Below are 15,878 nucleotides of genomic sequence, written 5' to 3'. Positions count from 1 at the left end.
CGGTCCGCTCCTTAACAACCATCTATGCACTATGTGGCGCACAGTGCATTGTGGGGCACTCAGTGTGTGCACATTCCCTCTGAGAGCCCCACAAATTTTGGTGTTCGCCAATGGGCGAATAGAGGGTGTTCGGGCCAAACTTCTGCTTGGCTCCAACTGTTCGCCCAACTCTAGTCCTGGAATGGTTCAGGAGGTGGGTGAGCACATGCTACCTGCCCCACACTCCCTGGACAGTCAGACTATATGCCTGTATAAGTGTCTAACTCTTATACATTTTTAAGGGGACCCAACACAATTTTTGCATTGGTACGGTTTGTTGCTAAAATTCCTAAATAACTCATCCCTGATCACTAATGGTAAAAAGAAAAAAAAAATTACTTTTAAAAGAGTACATCATACTGCTTTGCAACTTCACATGCAGGTTTAAAGTGTTACTAAACACACAACAGTAAAATCTGTCTGTATATGCAGTAAAGCATGCTTGTTATACTCACTGCAGAAAAAATATAAATGTAGCGCTAAAAAATAAAAAACCTAAAAGTAAATTTTAAGTGAATATGAGTACCCGTACTCAAAAAAGGGAAGCTTTGCACTGATTATAAAATAAGTGCAAACAACATTATGTGCAAGGTGTAATTGCTGGTGCTATATAAGTACAACACTGCATAGATAATATAATGACAGTGGGATCACATGACGTGAATCCTGAAGGGTAAACTATTAACAGTTCATCAATCTGTACGAAAGTCCCCTTGTATGGAAAAGAGTGACCAATCTTCTCATGTAGACCTTGAATCAAGGTACAAGGAGACAAACCACGGCAATCTATTTGTCTGTAGAGATATCTTAGGATGCAACACTCTGAAGATATAAGATGGATACTCTTACCAGAACAGTTGGACCCACATGCCCTACGACAATGGGTCAAAAGAGCTTGTAATCCCAAAGGATTGTACTCCAGCTTCTGATAGGAAGGGTCACGGTATGGAATACTCTTATAGGCTTCCTCAATCCCAGATGGAAGTAAGTGGGCCCGATGGTTACCAACCAATGATTCCCACACTCGAGGGAGACGATACCTCAGGAAACCAATATATCCCAACTCCAATTTGAAGGGTTCGTACAGATGGCATATACCAGGAGAAAATAAAAAGAAAAGGGCTCCGGATGGTGTAGGTCAAAAAAAATGATTGGTTTTAATAAAAAAATATGTATTATACAAATATAAAAAGTGATCACAAAAAAAAAAAACAAATAAGATACAAAAAGAGCAATATGGGGTGCAAGCATTACTTTTTTACATTACATTTTTTGTGATCACTTTTTATATTTGTATAATACGAATTTTTTATTAAAACCAGTCGTTTTTTTTTATTAAAAGGTAACCATCCTCCCCTGTGATCTGTTTGCTTCTAATTTAGTGTGTGTGTGTAAAAGTTCAATGAGTTTCTGGACTCCTGGCAGACCCGTGCATATTTCATCTAGTGCTGCACTGACATTTCTGGATTTTGAGTCATGGGGAAAGCAAAAGAATTGTCAAAGGATCTGCAGGAAAAGGAAGTTGAACTGTATAAAACAAGAAAGGGATATAAAAAGATATCCAAGGAATTGAGAATGACAATCGGCAGTGTTCAAACTCTAAACAAGAAATGGAAAATGAGGGGTTCTGTTGAAACCAAACCATGGTCTGGTAGACCAACTAAAATTTCAGCCACAACTGCCAGGAAAATTGTTTGGGATGCAAAGAAAAACCCACAAATAACTTCAGGTGAAATACAGGACTCTCTGAAAACATGTGGTGTGGCTGTTTCAAGATGCACAATAAGGAGGCACTTGAAGAAAGATGGGCTGCATGGTTGAATCACCAGAAGAAAGCCATTAATACGCAAATGCCACAAAGTATCACGCTTACAATACACCAAACAACACACAGACAAGCCTCAAAGTTTCTGGCACAAAGTAATTTGGAGTAATGAGACCAAAATTGAGCTTTTGGCCACAACACTAAATGCTACATTTGGAGAGGAGTCAACAAGGCCTATGATGATAGGTACGGAGGTGAGGAGATGTTTTGGGGATGTGTGAGCTACAAAGGGACAGGAAATTTGGTCAAAATTTTGGCAAGATGAATGCAGTATGTTATCAAAAAATACTGGAGGACCATTTGCATTAATCAACAAGAAAGCTGCACATGGGACGTACTTGGACATTCCAACATGACAATGATCCAAAACACAAGGCCAAGTTGACTTGTCATTGGCTACAGCAGAATAAAGTGAAGGTTCTGGAGTGGCCATCTCAGTCTCCTGACCTCAATATCATTGAGCCACTCTGGGGAGATCTCAAAATGTGAATTTCATGCAAGACAGCCCAAGAATTTCCAGGAACTGGAGGCTTTTTGCCAAGAGGAATGGGCAGCTTTACCATCTGAGAAGATAAAGGGCCTCGTCCACAAATACTACAAAAGACTTCAAGCTGTTATTGACGTTAAAGAGGGCAATAAACGGTATTAAGAACTGGGGTATGTAAGCTTTTGATCAGGGTCATTTGGGTAGTTTCTGTTGCCATTATGATTTAAAAAGACTAAACACAGTTGATTGATAATAAATGGTTTCAGCCAAACACTAACCATGAGTGAAAGAAAAGTTTTTGTGTTATTCATATTCTCAGAAAAATGGTGAAGAAATCATAAATTCTACCATGGTATGTAAACGTATGAGCACAACTGTAAGAACCATGATCTGTCATCTCCTATAGTCAGTCCCCTCCCCCCACAGTCAGAACACACAATTAACCCCTTGATCGCACCTTAGTGTTAACCCCTTCTCTGCCAGTGATATTTACACAGGATTCAGTGCATTTTTATAGCACTGATCGCTGTATAATTCTTAATGGTTTCATAAATGTGCCCGATGTGTCCGCCATAATGTCTCTGTCCCGATAAAAATCGCTGATCTCTGTCATTACTGTAAAAAAAAAAAAAAAAAAAAAAGATAAAAATGCCATAAATCTATCCCCTATTTTGTAAACGCTATAACTTTTGCGCAAACCAATCAATATACACTTATTGCGATTTTTATTACAAAAAATATGTAGAAGAATACATATTGGCCTAAACTAAAGAAAAAAAATTGGGATATTCATTAACCACTTTCAGACCGGACCATTTTGCTGGCTTAAGACCAGACCACTTTTTGCGATTCGGCACTGCGTCGCTTTAACTGACAATTGCGCGGTCGTGCGACGTGGCTCCCAAACAAAACGTCCCTTTTTTCCCACAAATAGAGCTTTCTTAAGTGTTCCTAGGGGCATGTTACTAACTGTGGGGGGGCTGGACTTTGTGTTAGTGAACACTGATCTCTGCTCCAATCACATGGAGCAGAGATCAGCATCACTTGTTGCTAGGCAGAATGGGGAGATGCTGTTTACAACGGCATCTCCCTGTTCAGCTGCCTCGTGAGACAATCGCGGGCATCCCCGCGTCGATCGAGAACGCGGGACCCGTGAAATGGACATACCTGTACGCCAATATGCCTGCCCGTGCCATTCTGCCGATGTACATCGGCGTGCGCTGGTCGGGAAGTGGTTAAAGGCAAAAATACAAATATTGTGCTTTTTTCAAAATTTACGCTTTTTTTTGTTTATAGCGCAAAAAATTAGAGATGATCAAATACCACCTCTATTTGTGAAAAAAAAAAGGACATCAATTTTTTTCGGGTACAGCATCGCACGACTGCGCAATTGTCAGTTAAAGTGACACAGTGCCAAATCGCTAAAAATGGCCCGGGGCATTGAGCAGCCAGATCGTCCGGGCCTGAAATGGTTAAAGCATTCCCAAAGCATGTTGTTTAAATGATTTGTGTAGTTTTATTGTTGCCTTTAAGTCACATTAAAATACCTCTTTCTCGCTGAATAATATTTTAAAAATTTACTTATTTTTTGCAATGGTACATGTTCTCCATAGGAAACATTTTTAACAAAAGTTGGAAATTGGTCTAGAAAAAGGCCAGAAAAAAAAAAAAAGAAACTTCCACTTGCAATGGAGTTTCGACTATATAGCAGCTTTTTTTTTTTTTTTTTTGCTGCGAACCCAACTTGCAGTTCATCCTGAAGCGGTAATTGAGTAATTAAAAATTATGAAAAATATATATACCGGTATTCATCATTTATCAGACACAAAATAATCCCGTTCCATAGTTACAGTATCTTCAATGCAAACAACGTCTTTATAAGGCCTTCAGTACATGCAGTGCCATGGTGTTTTATGTCAGTAAATAATCCTCTGGGATATACTAGGAAGAACTACAACACAAACAGTTTGTAAAGTAAAACCAGCAATAGTGCTCACAAAATGGCTTTGTGAATTCATTAAATAATAATAGCTCAGTTGCAGAATGATCACCGACTTGTTCCACGTCAGAATGTTAAGTTCATTGTGTTTGTTTTATTAAACTGTGTCTTTTACAGGCAGGGGATAATGCACAGCTTTGCCGTTGTTAGGATTTTTTTTAATAAAGTGCCTCTATTTAAAGGGTAAGTGCACTTACAGTGCTCCATCGAGACCTGCTTGGCGCCATACCTTCTTCTTTAACCAGTGGCGTAACTAGAACCTTCAGGGCCCCGATGCAGGAAACCATGGCGGGCCCCCCCCCCGACCTCTGGACAGGGCTCTTTTCTCCGAGCCCGATGGTGGAACACCAGGGCCCAGTCCCAAGTGGGTGGCTGCATATAAAGGAACCGATTTAAAAAACATCAATTACAGCCACTGTGCCCATCAAATGTCACTACTGTGCCCATGAAACTCTGCCGCTGTGCCCATCAAACTCTGCTGCTGTGCCCATCAAATGCCGCCACTGTGCCCATCAAATGCCGCCACTGTGCCCATCAAATGCTGTTGGTGTGCCCATCAAATGCTGCCACTGTGAATCTCCACCGCCCGCTCGCTGTCTGCCCGCCACTTACCCTGTCTTGGTGGGGCAGCGGGTAACGGCCATGAGCGGGGTCCTCCATGCATCTCCTGCCATCCTCATCTCCCGTCCTCTCCTCCTGATGGGCGTCCAATAGCTGTGTCTATCATTTCAGCCAATCGGGTGATGGGTAACAGACCCGCACACCTGATTGGTGGAGAGGCGATTCAGTGTTAGGAAAGTGAATATTAATTCACTTTTCTAACACACCTGGGTGGACTGTGAGCATCAAGCATGGCGCTCGCAGTTCATCTATTTTGAAGCCTATTAGAGCCCATGGCTCTAATCAGGTGCTGCAAAAACACCCCCCCCCCCCCCCCCGCCGCTCTAATTCAGGCGCCCAGCACCCGAAAAGGGGCCAGACACCTAAATATGGGGGTGACAGCGGTGGCCATGGATAGATTCATGCTATGCTATGCATGAATCTATCCATTGGTCATAGAGGGGGTGGAACCTGTGCACCCTTTTGGATGCACCGCCACTGATAAACACATGCACATTCACATACATACATATGCATACATGCACACTCACATACATGCACACTCACATACATGCACACACACACGCACATACAAGCATGCTCACACACACATACACACGCGCACATACAAGCATGCTCACACACACACGCGCACATACAAGCATGCTCACACACACGCACATACAAGCATATTCACACACACACACATACAAGCATATTCACACACACACACACGCGCACATACAAGCATGCTCACACACACACGTGCACATACAAGCATGCTCACACACACGCACATACAAGCATATTCACACACACACACGCACATACAAGCATGTTCACACACATGCACATACAAGCATGCTCACACACACGCACATACAAGCATATTCACACACACACACGCACATACAAGCATGTTCACACACATGCACATACAAGCATGCTCACACATACACACATGCACATGCACATGCACATACAAGCATGCTCAGACACACACATGCACATACAAGCATGCACACACGCACACACATACTAGCATGCTCAGACACACACATACAAATACAGTAGCTAGTGGGCTGGTGGCACTGGAGGGCAGGTGGTGGCACTGGAGGGGGGTGGCACAGTCTGGAGGGGGGCTGGTGGCACTGGAGGGTGTGTGGTGGCACTGGAGGGGGGCACAATCTGGAGGGGGGTGGTGACTTACCGCCAATCAATCGATGATCGATCAATTCCCCCTCCTCAGAATCCTGCAGATGCAAAGTTCCTCCACAAAGCGTGTCTCCTCCAGGAATGCCTTGCTTCAGAGAGCTCCTCCCCCGCCTTCACTGAATTGGCTGAAGTTTTTTCTGTGTCCGCCCCGCCTCCCTTACAGTTGCTCTGGATAGGCGGGGGCGGAGCCCACAAAGCACTTCTCTCACGCTGCTCTCTCCACTGTAGTGGGTGAAAGGAAGCCACCCCTCCTCCCCACGGCATGAACCGCAGCAACAGTGAATCACACCGGGTCCGTCACCACACACCCCCGGCCGGACAGTCAGGTGGGCCCCTCGGGCGGGCTGCCGGTGGGCCCCCTGAAGTGGCAGAGAATTACAGGGCCCAGTCGCACTTGCGACTGTTGCGACCCTGATAATTCCGCCACTGTCTTTAACTACTTCAGCCCCAGAAGGTTTTCCCCCTTAATGACCAGGCCGTTTTTTGTGATGCTGCACTGCATCGCTTTAACTGACACGGATGTCCTTTTTTCCCCACAAATAGAGCATTGTTTTGGTGGCATTTGATCACCTCTGCGGTTTTTTGTTTTTTTTGCGCTATAAACAAAAAAAGAGCGACAATTATGAAAAAAAATATTTTTTAATTTTTGCTCTAATAAATATCCAAAAATAAAAATGTCTTCATTAGTTTAGGGTAATATATATTCTTCTACATATTTTTGTTAAAAAAAAAAAAAAATCATAATAAGCGTATATTTATTGGTGTGCTCAAAAGTTATAGTGTCTACAAAATAGGGGATAGATTTATGGCATTCATCTTCTTCTTTTTTTTTATTTTTACTAGTATTGGCAGCGATCTGTGATTTTTAGCGGGACTGTGACTTTTCAGCAGACAGATCGGACACTTTCAACACTTTTTCGGGACCATTGACATTTATACAGCGATCAGTGCTATAAAAATGCACGGATTACTGTGTAAATGTCACTGGCGGGGAAGGGGTTAACACTAGGGGACGATCAAGGGGTTAAATGTGTTCCCTCGTGTGTGTTTCTAACTGGGGGGGATTGGACTGACTGGAGGAGGAGACAGATCACTGTTCCTAATTACTAGGAACAGCAGATCTGTCTCTTCTCCCCTGTCAGAACGGGGATTTGTGTGTTTACACACACAAATCCCCATTCTGGCTCTCGTGCCCGCAATCGCAGGTGGGTAGTAGACATCGCAGATGCTGGCCACGCGCAGCGGGCGCCTGCTATGGCTCCTAAAAGAGCCAATGTACCAGTAGGGCAATTCGCGGGAACGAGCTGACCGTATAATGACGGTGGCTGGTCAGCAAGTGGTTAAAGTGGAACTATGGCAAAATTAAAAATTACATAGGAAATGCAGTCTGATTTCACTGCTAACACAGCAGTTTTTGTTTTTCTGTGTCTCTCCATAACAGTTTTATTATTTCTTGATCCTACCAGTAGGTCCTTTATTTTTCCACTTTCTGTAACAGGATGCCACCCTTCAGGAAGGGTAATCTTAGCCATGTAGTAGTCATTGGACTTTGTCAGAGCCTGCTGACATCTATGTTCACATGTTGTAGTGCACACACATATGAGCAAATGGGTCCTCATACTTGGGACACATAGAAGCCACATAGGAAAGAATTAGACTACTACTCGAAATGTGTTTCCATGCAGTAACATTTTTGTATCCTTCTGCAGGAAACAGCTACAGAAACATCTTCTTTTTTTTTTTTAAGAGCATTAAATCTCATAAATAAGACATGACCCATGTACAGTAACGCTGGCCATAGATGTGTAGCACTGACCCCCCCAAAGGAGCTGCTGGTTTATTTGGGCTTACCGCTACCTCCTTGTTTGCTTCTCCGTCTTGGGGCTCCCGTGGTAGATGCCCCAAAGAATGTGGAAACTGACACTGAATCTTCTTCTTTTGGGTTATTTATTTAGAACAGAAACAGAGTCTTTCGATAAAGGGTAGAGGGTTAAGAGTGAGTTCAGGTACTTGTATTGCAAAAAATGGTTTTATGTATTGCAAAAAATGGTTTTATGTATTGCAAAAAAGTCTTTAAAGAAAAATCCAAAGAATAGCAACCGTTTCACAACTGGATTTAACAACCCTCGGATAGACCTCCTCTCAATAGGCCTAGCAGGCGGTGGGGTGCTCGACAAAGTCTCTACCACAGACTTGTGAAGTAAACTTGAATGTTACTGAGGGATGTAGATAAATTTAAAGAGCTAACATACGGTACCAGGTTCTCCCAGCCGATCCGGCGATACCGTATGAGTGTTGATCTAGGCTGCGTCCTTCAACTAAGCCTCCAGGCTCCTTCAGAGAAGCCATCCTTGCATACTGCCTTCTCCTGAAGACTCCTCCCCTGGGATTTTTCAGTTGCTGGGCCTCTCCATTCAGATGAGATGGCACTGGACCACCCTTGGATCAGTAGGCCCTGAAACTTCACTCGGGCATGTCCCTGAGGTTGCGTCGCCTCGGGCCAGGCAACCCCGAGACTCAGAATGCATGGTTCTGCACCCCAGGCCAGGAGGGCCATGGGGCTGGGTCAGGAGGACCACCAGAATATCACAGGTCAGAACTGCAACATAGCAGCCAATTACACACTGTACAGATTGTGGCTGTGTGCAAAGGAATACGATCTCAGCTATGTGCAGTGAGGGGAGGAGTAGCTGTGTGCAGTGCAGGGAGCCCATCCCCATCCTCTGCCTCTCCACAGGTGATCACCCTGTCCCCTGCCTCTCCACAGGTGATCACCCTGTCCCCTGCCTCTCCACAGGTGACCCCCCTGTCCCCTGCCTCTCCACAGGTGACCCTCCCATCTCCTGTCTCTCCACAGTTGATCCCCCTGTCCCCTGCCTCTCCACAGGTGACCCCCCCTCCACCTGTCCTCTGCATCTACAAAGGTAGCCCCCCGTCCTCTGCTTCACCGCAGGTGATCCCCCTGTCTTCTGCTTCTCCACAGGTGATCCTCCATCCTCTGCCCTGCTGTACCCCCTGTACGCTACCCTACCAATTCCTGTACAATCCCCTGCTGACCCCCCATCCTTTGCCCTGCTGACCCCTGTACATTGCTCTACAAACCAATAGCCTCTGTACATTGCCCTACAAATGGTTGACCCTATTCTCTGCCCTGCTGACCCCCTGTACACTGCCCTACAAACTGCTGACCCTGTCCTCTGCCATGCTAACCCCCTGATCTCCCATCCTCTGCCTCTTGACATTTTTTTCTGCACCCCCACATCAGACAGGCCAGATCTGGTCCTGATGCATACCGGTGGAAGGTTGTTAGGACCCACTAAGGGTACTATAAAGCAGGGGTCTCCAACCCCCGGGCCGCGGCCCGCTACAGGGCCGTAGCCCATTTGCAGCCGGGCCGCAAAGTGTGCACTGAGGTGCGGCGGCGGTGAGCAGAGAGATCACCGCACTTCCGCCCACACAGCCCCGCCGCTACACTGCTGGGGGTAAAGCAGGCGAGCAGAGAGATGACATCATCTCCCACCGCCCGCCCACATCACCGCTGTTCCGCCCACACAGCCTGGCTGGTATACTGTTGGAGGTGAAGCGGGGAGCAGAGAGATTACATCATCTCTCACAGCCCGCCCCGCATCACCTCTGTTGTCTCTCACGCGGAACCCACCACTCCACTGCACTGCCTCTGTGCTTAGTGACAATTCGCATTTAAGAGGCTGCATTTAGTGGCATGTGTCTGTGGCAATCTGTATCTGGTGGCATGTGGCAAGTAACTGTGTCAATCTGCATCTGGTGGCAAGTGACTGTGGCAATCTGCATATGGTGGCATGTGGCAATCTGCATCTGGTGGCATGTGTTTGTGGCAATCTGCATCTGGCGGCATGTGTTTCTGGCAATCTGCATCTGGTGGCATGTGTTTCTGGCAATTTGCATCTGGTGGCATGTGGCAATCTGCATCTGGTGGCATGTGGCAATCTGCATCTGGTGGCATGTGTCTGTGGCAATCTGCATCTGGTGGCATGTGGCAATTTGCATCTGGTGGCATGTGGCAAGTGACTGTATCTATCTGCATCTGGTGGCATGTGGCTGGTGACATGTGGCAATCTGCATCTGGGGACATGTGGCAATCTTCATCTGGGGACATGTGGCAATCTGCATCTGGGGACATGTGACTGTGGCATGTTTCAATCTGCATCTGATGGCATGTGGCAATCTGCATCTGTGGCAGGCAATGTGGCATGTGAAAATATGATTATAGGCAACGTGGCAAGCTGGTAGCAAGCAACAAGCTGCATCTGGTGACAGATTCTGCATTATGGTGTGTTGATCTATTTAATTTTATATTACAATATAATAATAAAAATGATGCACTTCAATCATCCTGACACCATATTAACCATGGTGTTGTGATGAAGTGCTAACACCAGCCATTTCCTAAGCCCCCCCCCCCCCCCCGGGGCCTTGCCACAATTTTCATCCACAATGCCGGTCCCCGGTGCCCCAAAAAGGTTGGGGACCACTGCTATAAAGTATCTATAACATTTAGATTTCCATTCACACCTTTGAAGTGCATTAGCGCACGCATGTTAACGTGCGCAATACCACATTTATTTGAATGGGCTGCCTAATGCACCAAAAAACATATCTTGCATTTTTGGTGCAAGGCTTAAATGTGTTGTCCTTTGTGCTGCACTGCAATGCACTTCCAATGGCAAGATGAGTTGCGGTATTATTCCAATTGAATGGCGTTGCATGACTGCTGAGGGGCAATGGGCTTAGGCACGAACTGACTAAAGACATATGGAATAGACCACCCCTTGCCTTCACCCCATATAAGAAAACACACTTACTACCATTAGGTTGGAAAGGACAAGGCTACAGCTTTATTTAAATTCCAACACAGAACCTGTGAACACTTTAAACCAGTGCCAGTCACAGTTGTACTGTGAGCACGCTTTAACCTTAACTATTTGAATTCCAAAAGGGGGCCTGTGCTTACCATAAGTGCTGGACAGACAGCCTACTTCCAATTTACAATCAAGGGCATAGCCCATTACAATAACTTTTAATGCTGGCAAGGTCCAGAAACCGCAGCAAGCTGTGACATACCATCAAGAATAAAAGGGGCGGGAGGGTGGGCAGCTCTTCCTTCAAAAGGCCCAGAATTCCCTGGGGCAGTACTTTTATTGAGCTCAGGCCCAGCCCACCCCCCATAACTTAACCAATCTTGAATGACCACTTATCAACTGCTTATGCCCAGCCACTAGCCATGCCCCCATCAGTCAAGGCTCTCTTTCCCTATTGGGGCTCAAGAGGCCTTCATTGCAGCAATGCATGTAAACCAATAGTGTGAATGGACCCTTGAAGTTTTGAATTATATATACACAGATGTCAGCTGCCACACTCGTCCATAAAATATTTATTGTGTGCTTTCTGTGCAGTGCTAATGTCTGACTGTACCCAATCCCTTGTACATTATAATGTTTTGCATCTATTATCATATCTAACATTAATATTACTTTAAGTGGAAATCATGCTAAACGTATGTGTAAATAGCTGTGGGGGCTGATAGTGAACTTGTCATCTTGCCATGCCTGTTTAATTTGAAGAAATATTCTAGCTATAAGCAATACACTCAATATACAAAAAGCTTCAATAAATTTTTTTTTTTTTATAGATTTCTTATTTAAAACATTTTCAGCACAGGACACATCGCAGGGATTTTAAATTGTGACACCTATCATCTTAATACAACTTCACTAAGTGCAATACAGTATCCAAGTAACTTATCCTGTAATTGATGGTACCCAAGCAGATTTTCAGCAAGGATCCTGATTACACTGTATACCACTAGAAGGAAAAATTATATATAAAATAACCATGAAAATAAGCACTGAATACAGCAAGCACCAAAGAAAAGTAAATCATTAAAAAAACAAAAAAAAAACGCTCGTACAGAATACCTGCACATTATGGCACACTTACCTAATATGTGTGCTGACAAATCAAGACTGTCAGTCGCTGCTCCATCTTTGCCATCATATCCTCTGCTGCTGCTTCTAGGTCCCCGGTTGTCCTTCTTCTTTCATTGGACTGCCTCTAATGATGAGGTTTCTGCCCATGCACACAGAAGTTACTGTATATTGTCCCCAGCACCCGACTCCAAGGATCTGACATGTACACTGCCATACAGTGTACCCCAACAATAGAGACTAGAAGCAACCATTTTTTTGTCAGAAGAGACTTTTCATGTCTCTACTTTCTAGCAGTATGTTATTTTTAAGTTGGTTCCCTCTTTAGTTTTTTTTTTAAAGTTTACTTCTGAAGTTGGACAAAACTCCTAAGAATTGGCTACCTGTTGGGTTCTTGCGTTATTATTTTCTGATTCACTGACCTAGAACAAGTATGCAGAAGGTCAAAACTCCTACTCTGCATACTTTTTTTGGGTACTGTCTTTGAATTTAGGAAATACTGAAGCCATTGGATTAGCATTGCAGCCAGACAAATAGTACTTTCAGGTGGAATGGCCAACAATGACAACCTCCATATCCTCTCAGTATTGGTTTACTTCAAGGTTCAACTCTGGGCTTCCCCTCCTCTGGGGAACCCCTATGCTCCTTATATTTATTTGCCTTTGGGTTGGTCAAATGACGCACAGGGACCTTTTGCTCTCTTTCTTTTTCCAGTAGTGAGAGGTTCTCTATGCAGAGAGCAACACTGATGTGATAGCCCTCAGAGAGCAGGACCATGATGTTCTACACCAGGGATCTGAAATTAGCGGACCACCAGCTGTTGCAGAACTACAAGTCCCATGAGGCATAGCAAGACTCTGACAGCCACAAGCATGACAACTCACAATGTGTCCTCACTCTTCTGGGTTGGATGACGCTGTGCTTAATTCACCCCAGAGAGCTGAGGCCATCTTGTGGTGGAAAATAAGTACTGCAGTAGACAGCTCTGAATGGGAGTATTGCAGTAACAGCTGTTGTCACCTTTTTTAGATTTTGCTTTTATTGTTAAAAAAAAAAAAGCTTGATTTTTAAATAACAGCACACAACATGTACTCACTAAAAGTTTTTTGTTTTGCATTTTACCAAGTCTAACTTAATAATGTTGTTCTGCAAATATTAGTTCATATAATTTAATTTATTAGTTTGTATTAGTTCATTTTTTTACATTATTGCTTTAAATGATTCTGTTAAGAAAAAAAAAAATTCATCTGCTTTGAAAGATCTTCAAATATTTATATTCATTCAACAATATTTTTTTGATGGAGACAATTGAAAATACAATGTTATAAGTATCACTTTAAAAATGATGCAAAAAGCCAGTACAAAAACATGACTGCGGTGAAGGTTTAATCAAATATGACTAATCATTCCTGGGGAAAAAAAAAAACCTTACTTTTAACTACATAAACAATCTAAAACGACATCAGTTTAAACATGCCCATTACTATTTGCGTATATCAGTAATAAATCCATCACATCTAAAATACTACAAGATGTCAGGGTGACACACTGGCTTGTCATTTATGATCCACAATGTAGCAATACAACCATCAAGTCTTATCTAAAACTACAGTCCCCTTTATTCCCAAGCTGTGAATGCAATGGTGAAGGATAATAACACATGTCACCCAATCAGATTTCAGTTCAACTCTATAGCAGGCAGAGCAATGAATTTTGATTGGCTGCTGTAGGGCGCTGCATATTCCATGTTACTCTTTGCCGAGTTAAAGTGTTGGTCTACAAAAAACGATATTTTTGTCAGATGTGGGTGAATTTTAACACCTAAATGCTTCTTATATCAAAAGCTGTGAACAATGCAACGTGAGAAGTGAGACTCAGTTAAGCAAAGAAGCTAATAATGATTCAATTCAGCAGCATCTGCAAATAAACAAAAACTGAAATACTACAATATTTATAATCCTCTTACAAGGCTGGAGCAAGGTTGACACGATCCAGCATGAAGCCAAATAATTCTTTCCTTACATCTATACCTCATCAGTTGCAGCTAATTATCCCATAGGTCATCTCCTGGCATCCTACACACTGCACAATAGCTGGATATCTGTTGCTCATTCCACAGTTCTCTGCAGCAATTACCTCTCAGTGACACATCTGTGTGAGCATTGCTGTAGATCCTGCACCCCCTCTGTGATTATCTCCATTGGTGTGATATGCAGAAGAAGCTGTCCCATATTATCATCCCATTATCAGCTAGTAGGAAAGCAGCAATGCAGCTCAAACAGGCTGCCTCCACATCAGGAATTAGGCACACCTCCAGTGATATCATATGCCACTCAAATAGGCTGCAGGAAGATGTGGAGTGGATTTCTAGAGAAATCTGTGCAGGCAATGGATTGCTACACATGCAAAGATCCTTTGGTTCGAAGGATATTCGATGGTTTAATGGATATTCCATTCTCTAAAAGGTCATTGAACAGATGCAGTGAACACAGTGGGGTTGATTTTACTATGGAAGTGTTCACTTAGCAAAGTGGATGGTCAAAGAGCTTAATAAATAAGGAGAAGCTGTGTCCACTTCGATCACCCAATCATGTGCAATAATTTTTTTTACATTTCTCATGATTGGATGATTGAAGTGGCCTGCACTTCATATTATATACTAAGATCAGTGAACATTCACTCTTCCAACTGAACAGCCTTTCTCATCTAGGGTTCCCCCTAAGGTTGCTAGGAGTTCCTTGAACAATGAACAGTGGTGAATTGTCCCTCCTCCCCTACGAACAATTTGGGACTTTATATGAGACGCATGCACCCACGCAACTACTCCATCCCTATATATGAACACAAAAAGTGTGTGGGGGGGGGGGGGGGTTTGAGACTTTAAATGAAAGATGTATACCAAAAAGCAGTCATTGCAAAGAACATTTTTACTGTACCTTATGAGGTCATGTACAACATACTCAATGACAAAAAGTGCATACACAAGATTGCATAAATACAGGGCATGCTAAAAACCAGATATACATATTGACGCCATGGTACTTTGTGGTGAAGACAAGTCCTACACAACATAGGCCTCTGGAAGGGCTGAATGGTATTTAAAAGTCTTGAGTGGAACAAACGTAAAAAAAAAACATTTAAAATCATCTGTATGGACATCATTCATCTGAGTAGGGCTGACGCGTTTCGTTGGGGTATATCAACTGTTCAGGGCCGAATACAATGGTGGACTATAAAGAGACATACCCAGATGGTATAGTATTGTAGCTAAATAATAAGGGAGCATGATGGGTATAAGGGACAGAATGGGCATCCCTTTAAATACGTCAACTGCATAGATGTGAACAGAGGACCGAAGCTGCTCCGGATGTCTCCTCCCCTACACTGACCACCAATGCTAGCGGGTTAATTTTCCATTGACTTCCATTGTAAGGGGTCATTTTTACATTGACCACAAATGTTAGGGTATACCACAATTTTCACAGATCTTTTCTGTCATTTATATTATTTAATTTTGAAATTATTCCTAATTCTTTTGTATTGAGCAGGGAGGGGTGTTAAAAATGATCTGCTCTGGTTATAAAATATTTCAGATACACCACATTCTTTGGTCTTTTGTATGGCACACTATGTACCATAAGTTGAAGATATAATATTTTTAGCAGGGATTTCCTGAAGAAAAATATTTTTAAGGGTTCCCCCAGACTGCAGAGATTGAGAAAGACTTGTCTAGTCACTTAGTAAATAAAC

General features: G+C 43.5%; 1 protein-coding gene across 1 annotated transcript in view; it reads right to left on the bottom strand.

The window, feature by feature from the left end:
* The window catches only part of ZC3H12C (zinc finger CCCH-type containing 12C), a 249,204-nt gene extending 234,794 nt beyond the window's left edge, over positions 1–14,410 (bottom strand). Inside the window, exon 1 of the mRNA XM_077483970.1 lies at positions 14,265–14,410. The gene's annotated coding sequence lies outside the window, so the exon portion shown is untranslated. The remainder of the gene's footprint in view (positions 1–14,264) is intronic.
* Between the last annotated feature and the right edge of the window lie 1,468 nt (positions 14,411–15,878).

This window comes from Lithobates pipiens, unplaced genomic scaffold (assembly GCF_037356315.1).
Source record: "Lithobates pipiens isolate NorthernLeopardFrog02 unplaced genomic scaffold, aLitPip1_a1.2 Scaffold_16, whole genome shotgun sequence".
In the NCBI taxonomy this organism is placed as follows: domain Eukaryota; kingdom Metazoa; phylum Chordata; class Amphibia; order Anura; family Ranidae; genus Lithobates; species Lithobates pipiens.
The sequence above is the reverse complement of the archived record's forward strand: the minus strand, read 5'-3'. Positions and strand labels throughout refer to the sequence as shown.